The 13,869-nt window shown below is 40.0% G+C and overlaps 1 protein-coding gene across 2 annotated transcripts in view; it reads right to left on the reverse strand.

Annotated features, from left to right (window-relative positions):
• The window catches only part of CD6 (CD6 molecule), a 62,804-nt gene that overhangs the window by 44,111 nt on the left and 4,824 nt on the right, over positions 1 to 13,869 (reverse strand). The gene's annotated exons all lie outside the window — the stretch shown is intronic.

Raw genomic sequence — 13,869 nt, forward strand, 5'->3', positions numbered from 1 at the left:
GATAAAAGTATTTTAAAACATCTTTAGAAATGCATAGCTGAAGTGGCAAGAAATTAAGGACAATCATCAGAGGCCAAAAACGACAAGAAAACACAAATCCAAAGAGACACTTGAGAGCAGAAGCAAAGGTTGCTCTGTGGTACCTGCTGATCCCAGGTGGCCAAGGACTTCAGATTAATGGGCCCTGACAAGACCTAGAGCCAGCGCAAAGTGCAAAACAAAATCAGAAACCTCCCACCTAAAGCAAAACCATGAAAAACAACACCCACAACATGTGAACTAGGAGAGGAAAACCTCTCAAAGGGAGCGGACACAGAACTTGCTAGACTCAGCATTGACTCAGAGTGGAAGAAAAAGGAATGTCAACCCTGAATGCTCCTAACCACAAGTAGACCCATAAACGGGTCTGGAGGTGGAATTCACAGTACCTGCGTGTGGCAAAAACAACAAACAAGCATGAAAACAACAGGAGAGTTTAAAGAAAAATAGATAGTAATGCCCTAGGCACTTGGCAGAAACAAATGCAAAATTCCTCCCCAAATTAATTTACCTTAAACTCAAGCCTCAAAGAATTCCCACAGAAAAGTTCCCAGGAACATGAGCTCACATGCCAAAAAAAAAACATAAACCGCAAAACACAATTTATTAGTTGGGTTCTCCAGAGAAATAGAGCTAATGGGATATATATAAGAGATTTATTATAAGGATTGGCTCACATAATTTGGGAGGCTAAGAAGTCCTAAGATCTCAATCAGCAAGCTGGAGACTCAGGAGAGCTGGTGGTGTAGTTCTAGTCTAAGTCTGAGGGCCTGAGCACCAAGAAAGCCAATGGTGTAATTTCCAGTCCAAGTCCAAGTCTGAATGTAGAAGAAGATAGGTGTTCTAGCTCAAAGACACGTGGAAAGGGACAAGTCTCTCTTGATCATTCCTTTGTTCTATTCAGGCCTTCAATGTGTTGGGTGAGGCCCACCCACATTGGGGAGGGCAATCTGCTTTACTCACTCTATATATTCAAATGCTGATCTTATCTAGAAATACCCTCACAGAAGTACCCAGAATAATGTTTAACCAAATATCTGAGCACCGTATGGCCCAGTCAAGTTGACACATAAGATTAGCCATAACAACAAAGAACTTTAAGGGAGAATTGCACAAAGCCATAAACAATAGACTCAAACCTTCAAAAACTTTAGATATTGGAATTATGGGATACGTAATATAAACTAAGGATGTTTCATATGCTTAAAGAAATAAAAGTTGGTAATTGAAGGTATAGATAAGGAACAAGAGACTATTTTAAATGACTAGAAAGATTTGAAAAAAAAGGTAATACTTCTATAAATGAAAAAAACTTTAAATATATAATATATATATCAATCCAATGGACAAATTCAATAGCAGATTAACATAGCTGAAGAGAGAATAGTGAGTTGGACAATAGATCTGAAGAATTTACCCAGAATGCAGGAGAGAGAGACAAAGAGATGGAAAATATGAAACAGAGCACACAGAGGATGGAACAAGGACTTGAAAAGGTCCAACTGGAGTTCCAGAAGGAAATGGAAAATTTCCAGAACTGATGAAAAACATAATCCTCAGATCCTGGAAGCTCCCCTAACCCTTACATGGTAAACAAAAAGAAATCTACACCAAACACTTATGGTAGGAAAACTGCTAATCACTAGAGAGACGGTGGAAGAACTACAAAGCAGGTGTACAGCTAACTGCTTAGCATCAACGACTGAAGCCAGAAGCCAGTGGAATCACCTCCCAAAGTGCTGAGAGAAGGTAACTGTCAACCTTGAATATGTTTCAAGAAGGATGTTGAACAGATACATTTTCAGATAAAAATTGAGAGCATTTACAACCAACAGACCCTCACCTAAGGAAATTTTAAAGGATGTTCTTCAAGAACAAGGAAAATAATCCCAGAAGGAAAAGTACAAGATTCAAATGGGAATGATGAGGAAAGAAATAAACGAACATGGAGATAAATTAAATAAGCATCGATGGCATAATACATTATAAGAATGTCTAATTTGTGGGGTTAGGAAAAAAAAACAAGATAAAAATAAAGAACCAGAAAACAGTAACAAAAGAATTGGTAAGGAGGGATCAGAGTTTGAAAAATCTGTTATTTGGCAGGAGCACAAAATATTGACTAGCTTTTGACATTGTTAAATTAAATGTGCATGTTAAACTAGTAGAGCAATACAGTGGAATGAGGGGGAAAGCCCACTACAAGACCAGGAAAGGAAAGGAAAAGAAATGAAATAAGAAAGGCAGGACAAACCCAAGAATGCGTAGGTTTCAGCAGTTAGAGGTGGGTGACAGGAAGGGTGCTCCTGACAAGGGGCATGGAGTGAGTAGAGACAGGACAGCACAGTGGGAGCATCACTGGGAATTGGTTGATACACCTTGAGCAGCCCACGTTTCATGGACATGAAGCTCTGAACAGGAAGCTGGAAGATGCACCCAGTTGGATGCTGAAATCAATGAGCTCATCTTTATTTATAACTCTCGGAGCCGGGACCTTTTGAATTCAGTTTGCAAGGACACCTACTGCTTCTCCATCCTGTGGAGATCCCATGCATTTTTCATGCAGACTGTATCTCTCTCCTGGCCTTGGCCCAGCAACGTGAAATAAGCAACATGATTGAGGGGAGCCTGATTCTCTGGCAGGAAGGAAGGGATGGCCCAGAACTGCATCCCCCACCGTGTGGCATAGAGGAAAGTTCAATGCTGACTGATGCTTAGTGAGCACTTCCTAATTGTGCTAAATGCTTTACATGGGATTTTCACCCCAATTCTCACTACAGCTCAACTAGATAAGTACCATCCTTAACACATCCTTGCAGATAAGGAAAGTGATGTTAGAGAGGCAGCTTGCTCAAGATCCCACAGCGAAGAAGTAGTAAGGCCAGGCTCCGAACTCAGGTCTGCCTGACCCAAGACCTGAGCTCTTACCACGGGCAATTCAGCCTTTTGAAGGGGAGGGATGAATATGAGTAAGCATAAAGACTTTGGCTGAAGCACAGCATCCCTTCCAGGAAAGACTCTGGCTCTATGGGACCCTAAACTTTGGACCAGCCCTGCCCAGAGCCCAGGTCAAGCCCACTCCTGTCTCTGGAGTCCTGACACTCCTCAGCCCGGACCACAATCCCCAAACCAGCCACAGCCAACCTTTGTGTTTCCTGAGGTCCAGAGTTTTCTACCACAGTCTAAGTATTCAGCATGACACGTACATACATTAGCTCTAATCACTTAGTGACTCATTGAACACAACTTCATCATGTGTTCTAGGTGCTGGGGGCACAGCACTGAACAATACAGATAAATACGCCTGTTCTAACGGAGCTCACGTTCTAGTGGGAGAGTCACATAATAAATAGTAGACACAATAAATAAGTAAATTACATGGAGAAAAGAAATAGCCCTGAGTAAGGGGGGTTAGGAGTGCCAGGAAGGGGTTACAGTTTTAAATATGGTGGTATCTTAGCCTGCCCTCCCAACCCCAAATAGAGCCCTGCAAATGTGATCCCAGCGAACTGAGAGAGGGACAAGGAGGAGTGAAATAAGAAAGAAGGAAAGTCAGTGAAGGATGCACCATGGAGTGGCCACACCATGTGCAGCTAGTGCTCCCTGTCAGACTTACGAAGTGGTTCTCAGAACTGTCCATCCCATGGATACCCTCCGTTCCTGCCACTCATTGCAGCAGCACTGGTGTGACCAAAGGAGAGAAGCTGGCTAATGCCCACAGGAAAAGCCATCCTTCCTCTCGATTGTTGGGCCTCCCTTGTGTAAACCTTCTCTGACGGGCATTAACATAAGACATAAAGAACCACATGCTTTGTGCCCACATCCACAGACCCAACCACATGCCTCTACCCCCAATATCCTCGTCTCTGATTTTCCAGTCTTGCTCCTTCTAGGCTTTTGCCCAGGAGTCCACGGATATCCATACCTCTAGCTGCTTTTCCTTCCATATGCAGCGGATGCCCAAATGTATTCTCACATCCCTGCCCACTGGGAGGATTTCTCTTCACTATTATCCTTTAGGGCCACCTCTGAGTGAGGCTGTAATGCAGCTTCTGTCCATTTCTAGTTAGTAACAACCTCTTGTGCTGTCCCATTTGTGAACCAGGACTGAGGTTTTCCTCCTCCACCAAGGGCAGCCCCCTTGAAGCCAGAAGTATGAATTAAAAGAGAAACATGGATGCAGCAGAGGTGGGGGCCATCTGTTCGTGTAACTTACTTGCACCTTCTGGGCCTGTTTGGGCCTGGAGCTGTTGTACAATGAATCACTGCTGCTCTCTCCCTAGATCTTACAACCTGGTGTATGGTAATACCCAGCTTATGACGGGCCCTCAGGTCACCTAGTCCTTGGTGACCCATCATCAGGCACAGGTCTCTATCAGGGCCCAGTAGCATACCAGGAGATGATTTTCAAATGACAAGTGGTTCCCTGCCATGAGAGTCATGGCTTTGCTCCAGGAGTGTAGAGGTTTATGCTGCAAATTCTCCCCCAGTAGAGCCTCCCACAGACTCCACACAGCATCCTTATCCATCTTGGTATCTCTGGCATGACTGGACTGTATGGGTCTTCCGGCCAGGGTGGCACAGTTGCTTACGCCATCGCCTGGACCTACTACAGAGTCTTCTCTTGCTCTGCACCCCGCACAGAACTGGCAGCTCCCCAAGTCACATGATAAATGGGTCAGAACAGAATTCCCAAGGATAATACATGCTCCAAATTCCAAAGAGGCCCACCACATCCGGTGCCCTGTTCTTGGTGGTAGGGGATGCAAGATGAAAAGCTTTGCTCTTTACCCTGGATGCAGTGTCCCAGCGTGCCCCAGAGCTTTGGATCCCTAAAATCTTCCCCAATATGGCAACCACCCAAATCTTAGTGGGGTTTATCTCCCATCTTTTAGCACACAAAGGGTAGTAGTTCTTGACATTTTTGGTTTCAAGACTCCTTTATGTTCTTAAAAATGATCAAGGTCACGATTTCTCAAAAAACTAAAAATAGAAATACCATACGATGCTGCTATCCCACTACTAAGTGTTTATCCAAAGAACTTGAAATCAACAATCCAAAGAGACTTATGCACTTCTATGTTCATTGCAGCGTTATTCACTATAGCCAAGAAGTGTAAGTAAACCAAGTGCCCATCAACTGATGATTGGACAAAGAAGATGTGATATATATACACATATACACAACAGAATACTACTCAGCCATAAAAAAAGATAAAATTGTCCCATTCGCAACAACATGGATGGACCTTGAGGGTCTTATGTTAAGCGAAATAAGCCAGACAGAGAATGACAAACACCATGTGATTTCACTCATATGTGGAAGATAAACAAACATGTGGACAGAGAGAACAAATTAGCGATTACCAGAGGGGAAGGGGGTTGGGGGGTCGGCATAAGGTGTAAAAGGGCACATATATATGGTGACTTACAAATAATAATGTACAACTGAAATTTCACAATGTTATAAACTATTATGACCTCAATAAAATCTTAAAAAAGATTATCAAGGACCCAGAGAACTTTTGTTCATGTGGGTTATATCTATGGATACTTATCATATTAGAAATTAAACTGAGAAATTTAAAATATTTATTTAATTCATTTAAAAATAGCAACAATAAACTCATTATATGTCAATGTAAATAAGACTTTTATGAAAAATTACTATATATTCCAAACCAAATGAAGTGATTGGGAAGAGTAGTATTGTTTTACATGTTTGCAAATCTCTTTCATGTCTGGCTGTGTAGAAGACACTTGGATTCTCATATCTGTTTCTTCATTCAATCTGTTGAGATATGTTGTTTCGGTTGAAGTATACAGAAAAAATCTGGCCTCATGATATGCAATTTTTAAAAAGAGGAGTATTTTGAGATAATTTTAGATATTCTTCTCTGATACCACAATGAAGCTCAACAAGCGATAGTTTCTAAAGGTTAGTTGCAATGTGTGATCTGAAATTGTGTCAGTGAACTTTAATACACTGTTAAATTAAAATCCATTGATCTGTCTTGGACTTTGAATAGATCTTTTGTCCATGCACGATTTTGTAACAACACACATTGATCATTCTGGAACATACTGGTTCACGGAGTTATGCAGATCTTCCAAATGTTGACATATTTCATTACACAATAGCAAAAAATCATATTCCTTAATATCATCTCTAATCTCATCAGAAAATTTTAAGTATCAGAAAGCTGTCAAGATCATGGTAGCAGATACGAGTTTTCTAAAGTTCACATTTTCGCTTAAAAGCTCCAATTTCATCATTGGCAACAAATACTGTTAGTTGTTTTCTTTGAAGTGACAGGCTCATGTCGTTCATTTTCAAAAAATCGTCTGCCAAAATCTCAAGTCTGAATAACCAGAGTTTCAAGTAAAGATAGTATTCCATGGAAAAAAAAAAAACCACAACCCAGCTAGTTCAGCTGGCAAATCAAACAAAAGCACAAATGCTCTTCCCGGAGGCAATCATCGTGCTGCAGTTGGTATTCAGCAGAAGTGCTCTGTGCATACTTCTCATTTTGTCACATAGAATATTAAAAAGACATGTACGCAAGGATTGTGCTTTAATAATATTAATAATTTTAACTCCTTCACTGAGGACACCCTTAAGTAAAACTCGCAATTTTTTTTCCCATTTTTGATCTGAGTGCATGGGGGTGAAGAATCCAATGGCTAACTAAGGAAAATAGTATGGAGATTTCTCAAAAAAATTAAAAATAGAAATACCGTGTGATCCAGCTATTCCACTGTTGGGAATTTATCAGAAGAACATGAAAACACCAATTCAAAAAGGTATATGCACCCCTATTTTCATTGCAGGATTATTCACAATAGCCAAGACATAGAAGCAACTCAAGTGCACATCAATGGATGAATGAATGAAGAAGATGTGGTATATACATATGGGCACAATGGAACACTACTCAGCCATTAAAAAAGATGAAACTGTGCCATTTGCGACAACACGGATGGACCTTGAAGTTATTATATTAAATGAAATAAGTCAGACAGAGAAAGACAAATACTGTATGATTTCACTCATATGTGGAAGATAAACACACGGACAAAGAAAACAGATTGGTGGTTACCAGAGAGGAAGGGGGTGGGGGGAAGGCAAAAGGGGTAAAGGGGCACATGTGTACAGTGATGGATGGAAACTGGACTTTTGGTGGTGAGCACAATGCAGTCTATACAGAAGCTGAAATATAATGAGGTACACCTGAAATTTACATGCTGTTATAAACCAGTATAACTTCAGTATAAATAAAAATGAAGAAAGAATTCACTGGCTACTAGTACCATTTAATGGCCCTGCTCTCATTCATGCTAAGGCACTAGCAATTTTAGCCATCACTACATTTGAAACAGAAAAATTACATCAGTAAAAGGACAAATTCTGTCTTAATATCGTTATGAAAACAGTTTTGACCTCATAGATCCCTGAAAGGGTCTTGGGGACCCTTCCTGATCAACCTGGAGTTGAGAAGACTGGTACCACCCTGATACTGAATTTGAGTTTTGTGTAATAAAGCCTCAGAACCACATTAGAGGAACTCTGGAAAATTAGGAAAAGATAAGAACCACTATTATCTCATCACCTTGACAACCACTGTTATGTTGTGGCCTCAGGTGGCCCCAAACAATGTTGACTCATCCTGAATTTACCGTTGATGAAAATCCCCAAGGCTTTTTTTGTCCTGCTGCAGCTAAGCCACGTCATCCTGGCTCTTTCCAGTTGGGTCTGAGGGCCCCAAGAAGAGGGCCTGACCTTCAGATCTGTCCCTTTTATCCATATAGAGCTGCCCTGTGGACATCTTCTGGCATCTGAAGTCCAACGGCCAAAGTTTTTACTAACCTATCCAGCTTTGTGTAATCTGCAAATAGGGTCACCCTCACCCACGTCAAAGGCCTCTTTCATAAATTCTCCTACAGGAATTTGAATCATGGATTATAATGCTCAATAGTGAAACCCTACCCACTGATGATGTAACTCTTCTGTATTAGTTTCCTGTGGCTGCTGTAACAAGTTACCACAGATTCGGTGACTTAGACAACAGAAATTTATTCTCAAGGCCAGAAGTTTGATATCAAGGTGTCAGCAGGGTCACACTCCCTCCAGAGGCTCTAGGCAAGACTCTGTCCCGTGCTTCTTCCGCCTTCTTGTGGTGACAGGAGTTCCTTGGCATTCCTTGGCTTGTGGCCACATCGCTTCAATCTTTGCTTCTGTCTTCACAGTGCCTTCTCTTCCATATTGGTCTGTCTGATCTCCCTCTGCCTCTTTCTCTATTTTTTTTTTAAATTGAGCACTTTCACCCATTTCTCCCATCCCCCACCCCCACCTCTGGCAACCACCAATCTGTTCTCTGTTTCTATGAGTTCAGTTTTTTTAGATTCCACATATAAGTGGGATCATACAGTATTTGTGTTTCTCTTTCTGACTTATCTCACTTAGCATAATGCTCTGAAGGTACATCGATGTTGTCACAAATGGCAGAATTTCCTTCTCTTTATGGCTGTATAATATTCCATCATAAATACATACCACATTTTCTTTATTTATTCATCTTTCAGTAGATACTTAGGTTGTTTCCATGTCTTGATTATTGTAAATAATGCTGCAACGAACATGGGAGTGCAGGTATCTTTTCAAGATAGTGATTTCATTTCCTTCCAATACATACCCAGAAGTAGAATTGCTAGATCATATGGCAGTTCTAGTTTTAATTTTTTTGAGGACCCTCCATACTGTTTTCCACAGTGGTTGCACCAATTTACATCCCATCAACAGTGCACTGGGGTTCCCTTTCTCCACATCCTTACCAGCACTTGCCTTTCTCTTATAAGGATACTTATGATGGCATTTAGGACCCACCGGGATAACCCAGAATAAGTGCCTCCTCTCAAAACTCTTAATTTAATCACATCTTTTGCCATATCATATAATATTCATAGGTTCCAGGGATGAGGATGTGGACATATCTTTTGGGGGGCCCCCATTCAGCCCACGACACCCCCTTACAGCAGACACTTATTTATAACAGCAGTTCTCAACCGGGGATGATTTTGCCCCTGGGGGATACTTGATAATGTCTGGAGATGTTTTGGTTGTCACATCTGAGGGGCAGGGGTGCAGCTAGCCTCTTGTTAATAGAGGCAGGGGATTCTGCTAAATACCCTACAATGCACAGGATAGCCCTCCACAAAAAAGAATTTCCAGTTCAAAGTGTCAGTAGTGTCGAGGTTGAGAAACCCTGATTTACAATAAATTATTATTACATTGTACCCTATCTAAAAAACCTCCACTGTCATCTCCATCTCTATTTTTCATTATGGCATTTATTATATGTGACATTAAATACATCCTCTTCTCATCTCTTCATTTGTTTATCATCTGTTCCTCCAAACACTAGAATGTCAGTTCAATGAGGGGAGACTTGTGTCCATTTAGTCCACTGTTACATCCTCAGCACCTTGAACAGCGCCCCGCACACAGTAAGCAACATTTAAACTTATTTAATTTATTTATTAGTTAATTAAGGTGCAGACTTTTCTTGAGCTCTTATTATATGCCTGCCATAGTGCTTGGTTATCTCATTTTGGTACTCAGCAAAAAACCTATAAGGTAAATACTATTCTCCTCCATTCTTCAGTTAAAGAAATTGAAGAATTTCAGTAACTTGCCAAAGATCGCACAGCATTTAAGAGGTCAAGACAGGGCCTTTTCTCAGATGTCCAACACCAGAGTTTATTCCCTCGGAAAGGATGTGCCTACTATGTGCCATTCATGGTGCCAGGCCCTGGAACACAGAGGTGAAGAAGATACAGCCCCTGTCCTCAAAAAGTCTCTAGTCCAATGGAAGAAATAGGCAAAGAAGCAGGTAATTATGACATGAGTCACTGCAGGGCTCTGAGAGCTAATCCAACCTTGGGAAATCAGGGGAGACTTTCTGGAAGAGGTGACATCTTGGTCAAGTCTTGAGGGACCAGGATTCATTAGTCATGGAAGGTTCTAGGCTGGGTTCATGGACTGGGCTGTATGAAGGTTCTAGGCTGGGTCATCTGGGACTTGGCACATGTATGGGTCAGGCAGCACAAGGGATCCCCACCAGAGCGCCTGTGCCTCTGTGTGTGAAGCAGCAGCGGCCAGTGGGCAAGCACAGAGAGCCCTATCAGCACAACTGCCAGCAGATGTGGAAAATACAGCTCCTGCACCCCCCAGCGGTGGCAGGTGGAATCTGTGACTAGATACTACCACTATCGTCAGCAAAGGTCCACACCATCAAACACCATGAAGAAATACATTAACACTCCAGAGCAGGAGGAAAATGACAAGTGTCCAGTAACCAATCCTGAAGTCACAGAAATTTACAACCTAAATGACAGAGAATTCAAAATACTTATCATAAAGAAGGTCAACAAGTTACAAGAAAACTCAGAAAGACAGTTCAGTGAACTCAGGAATAAAACTAATGAGCAGAGGGAATTATTCACGAAAGAGATTGAAACTCTAAAAACAACCAAACAGAAAGGCTGGAGATGAAGAGCACAATAAATAAGGTAAAAAACAATCTAGAAGCTTTAAAAAACAGAGCTGACATCATGGAGGACAGAATTAATAATTTAGAGGAAAGAAATATAGAAATGCTTCAGGAGGAGGAGGAGAGAGAATTAAGACTAAAAAGAAATGAAGAAATTCTCCAAGAAATATCCAACTCAATTAGGAAATGCAACATAAGGATTATATGTATTCCAGAGAGAGAAAGGAGCAGAGAGCTTGCTCAAAGAAATAATAGCTGAGACCTTCCCAAACCTGGGAAAGGAGCTGGAATTATAGGTAAATGAAGCCAACAGAACTCCTAATTACATCAATATAAAAAGACCTTCTCCAAAGTATATATTAGTAAAATGGGCAAAAGTCAATGACAAAGAAAAAATACTAAGGGCAGCAAGGCAGAAGAAAATAACCTACAAAGGAAGCCCTTTCAGGCTTTCAGTGGATTTCTCAGCAGAAACCTTACAGGTTAGGGGAGAGTGGAATGATATATTCAAAATACTAACAGACAAAATTTTTCAGCCAAGAATACTCTATCCAGTGAAACTATCCTTCAGCTATGATGGAGAAGTAAAATATTTCCTAGATAAATAAATGCTGAGGAAGTTCATTGTCAAAAGGTCCATCCTACAAGAAATGATCAAGAAGGCTCTAATACCTGAAAAAAAAAGAAAAGGTTTTAGAAAGCCTGGAACAAGGAGATAAATAGATAGACAAAATCAGAAAATTGCAGCTCTCTATCAGAACAGGATAGCAAACACTTAATTATAATATTAAAGATAAAGGGAAGGAAAGCATCAAAAATAACTATAATCACTTCATTTTAATCACAAACTCAATACAAAACGGAATAAGTTGTGACGATAATAACTCAGACAGTGAAGAGGAAAGGGATGGAAACTACTTAGGCTAAAAAGATAATGAGCTATCAGAAAACGGACTATCTTATACACGAGCTCTTTTATACAAACCTCATGGTAACCACTAAACAAAAAATCAGAACAGAGACACAAATGATAAATAAAGAGAAAACTGAGAAAACCAACCGAGAAAATCACCAAACTGAAATGGCAGGGAGAAATACAGGGGATGAGAAACAAGGGAAATACAGAACAACCAGAAAACAAGAGATAAAATGGCAGGATTGAGCCCTGATATATCAATAATCACTCTAAATGTAAATGGATTGAAGTCTCCAATCAAAAGACACAGAGTGGCTGAATGGGTTAAAAAGCAAGACCCAACAATATGCTGCCTCCAGGAAACACATCAGCTCTAAAGAAAAACACAGGCTCAGAGTGAAGGGATGGAAGGTGATACTCCAAGCAAATGGAAAACAAAAGAAAGCAGGTGTTGCCATACTTATATCAGACAAAGTAGACTTCAAAATAAAAAATGCAAAGAGAGACAAAGAGGGGCAGTATATTATGATAAAAGGGACATTGCACCAAGAGGGCATAACACTTATGAATATATATCCACCTAGCACAGGAGTACCAAAGTACATAAAGCAACTATTAACAGACCTAAAATTAGAAATTAACGGCAACACAATAATAATAGGGGACCTCAACACCCCGCTTACATCAATGGATAGATCATCCAGACAGAAAGTCAACACGGAAATAGTGGAATTAGATGAAAAATTAGACCAGTTGGACTTAACAGATATATATAGAACACTCCATCCAAAAACAGAAGAATATACATTCTTTTCAAGTGAACGTGGAACATTCTCAAAGATAGACCACATGTTGGGAAACAAGGCAAGCCTCAATAAATTTAAGAAGATTGAAATCATATCAAGCATCTTTTCTGACCATAATGCTATGAAACCAGACATCAACTACAAGAAAAAAACTAGGAAAGTGACAAATATGTGGAGACTAAACAATATGCTACTGAAGAACCAATGGATCAATGAAGAAATCAAAGGAGAAATCAAAAAATATCTAGAGACAAATGAAAATGAAAACACATCATACCAACTCTTATGGGATGCAGCAAAAGTGGTGCTAAGAGGGAAATTCATAGCAATACAGGCCCACCTCAACAAATAAGAAAAATCTCAATTAAGTAATCTTAAACTACATCTAACAGAACTAGAAAGAGAAGAATAAACAAAGGTCAAAGTCAGCATAAGGAGGCAAATAATAAAAATTAGAGCAGAAATAAATAAAACAGAAACCAAAAAAAAAAAAAAGTAGAAATGATCAATGAAACTAAGAGCTAGTTCTTTGAGAAGATAAACAAAATTGACAAACCTTTAGCCAGACTCAAAAAGAAAAAAAGAGAGAAGGCTCAAGTAAATAAAATTAGAAATGAAAGAGGAGAAATTACAACCGATACCTCAGAAATACAAAAGATTATAAGAGAATACTATGAAAAACTATATGCTAAAAAATTGGAGAACCTAGGAGACATAGAAAATTCTTAGATTCATACAACCTCCCAAAACTGAATCAAGAAGAAATAGAGAACCTGAATACACCAACCACAAGTAAAGAGATTGAAACAGTAATCAAAAACCTCCTACAAAACAGAAGTCCAGGACCAGATGGCTTCTCTGCATAATTCTGCCAAACATTCAAAGAAGACTTAATACCTATCCATCTATACTTTTCCAAAAAACTGAAGAAGACAGAACGCTTCTTTACTCATTCTGTGAGGCCAACATCACCCTGATACCAAAACCAGACAAGGACAACACGAAGAAGGAAAATTACAGGCCCATATCGCTGATGAACGTAGATGCAAAAATCCTCAACAAAATGCTGGCAAACCAAATACAGCAACACATTAAAAGGATTATACACCATGATCAAGTGGGATTTATTCCAGGGATGGAGGGATGGTTCAACACCTGCAAATCAATCATTGTGATACACCACATTAACAAAATGAGGAATAAAAATCACATGGTCATCTCAATAGATGCAGAGAAAGCATTTGACAAGATCCAACATCCATTTAAGATAAAGACTCTCAATAAAACAGATACAGAAAGAAAGTACCTCAACATAAGAAAGGCCACATATGACAAACCCACAACCAACATCATACTCAATGGGGAAAAACTGAAAGCCATCCCTCTGAGAACAGCAACAAAACAAGGGTGCCCACTCTCGCCACTCTTTTTCAACATTGTACTGGAGGTTTTGGCCAGAGCAATTAGGCAAGAAAAAGAAATAAAAGGTATCCAAATTGGTAAGGAAGAACTGAAACACTCACTGTGTGCAGATGATATGATTCTATATATAGAAAAC

Source organism: Ceratotherium simum, chromosome 34 (assembly GCF_057802395.1).
Source record: "Ceratotherium simum simum isolate JZ-2026a chromosome 34, ASM5780239v1, whole genome shotgun sequence".
In the NCBI taxonomy this organism is placed as follows: Eukaryota; Metazoa; Chordata; class Mammalia; order Perissodactyla; family Rhinocerotidae; genus Ceratotherium; species Ceratotherium simum.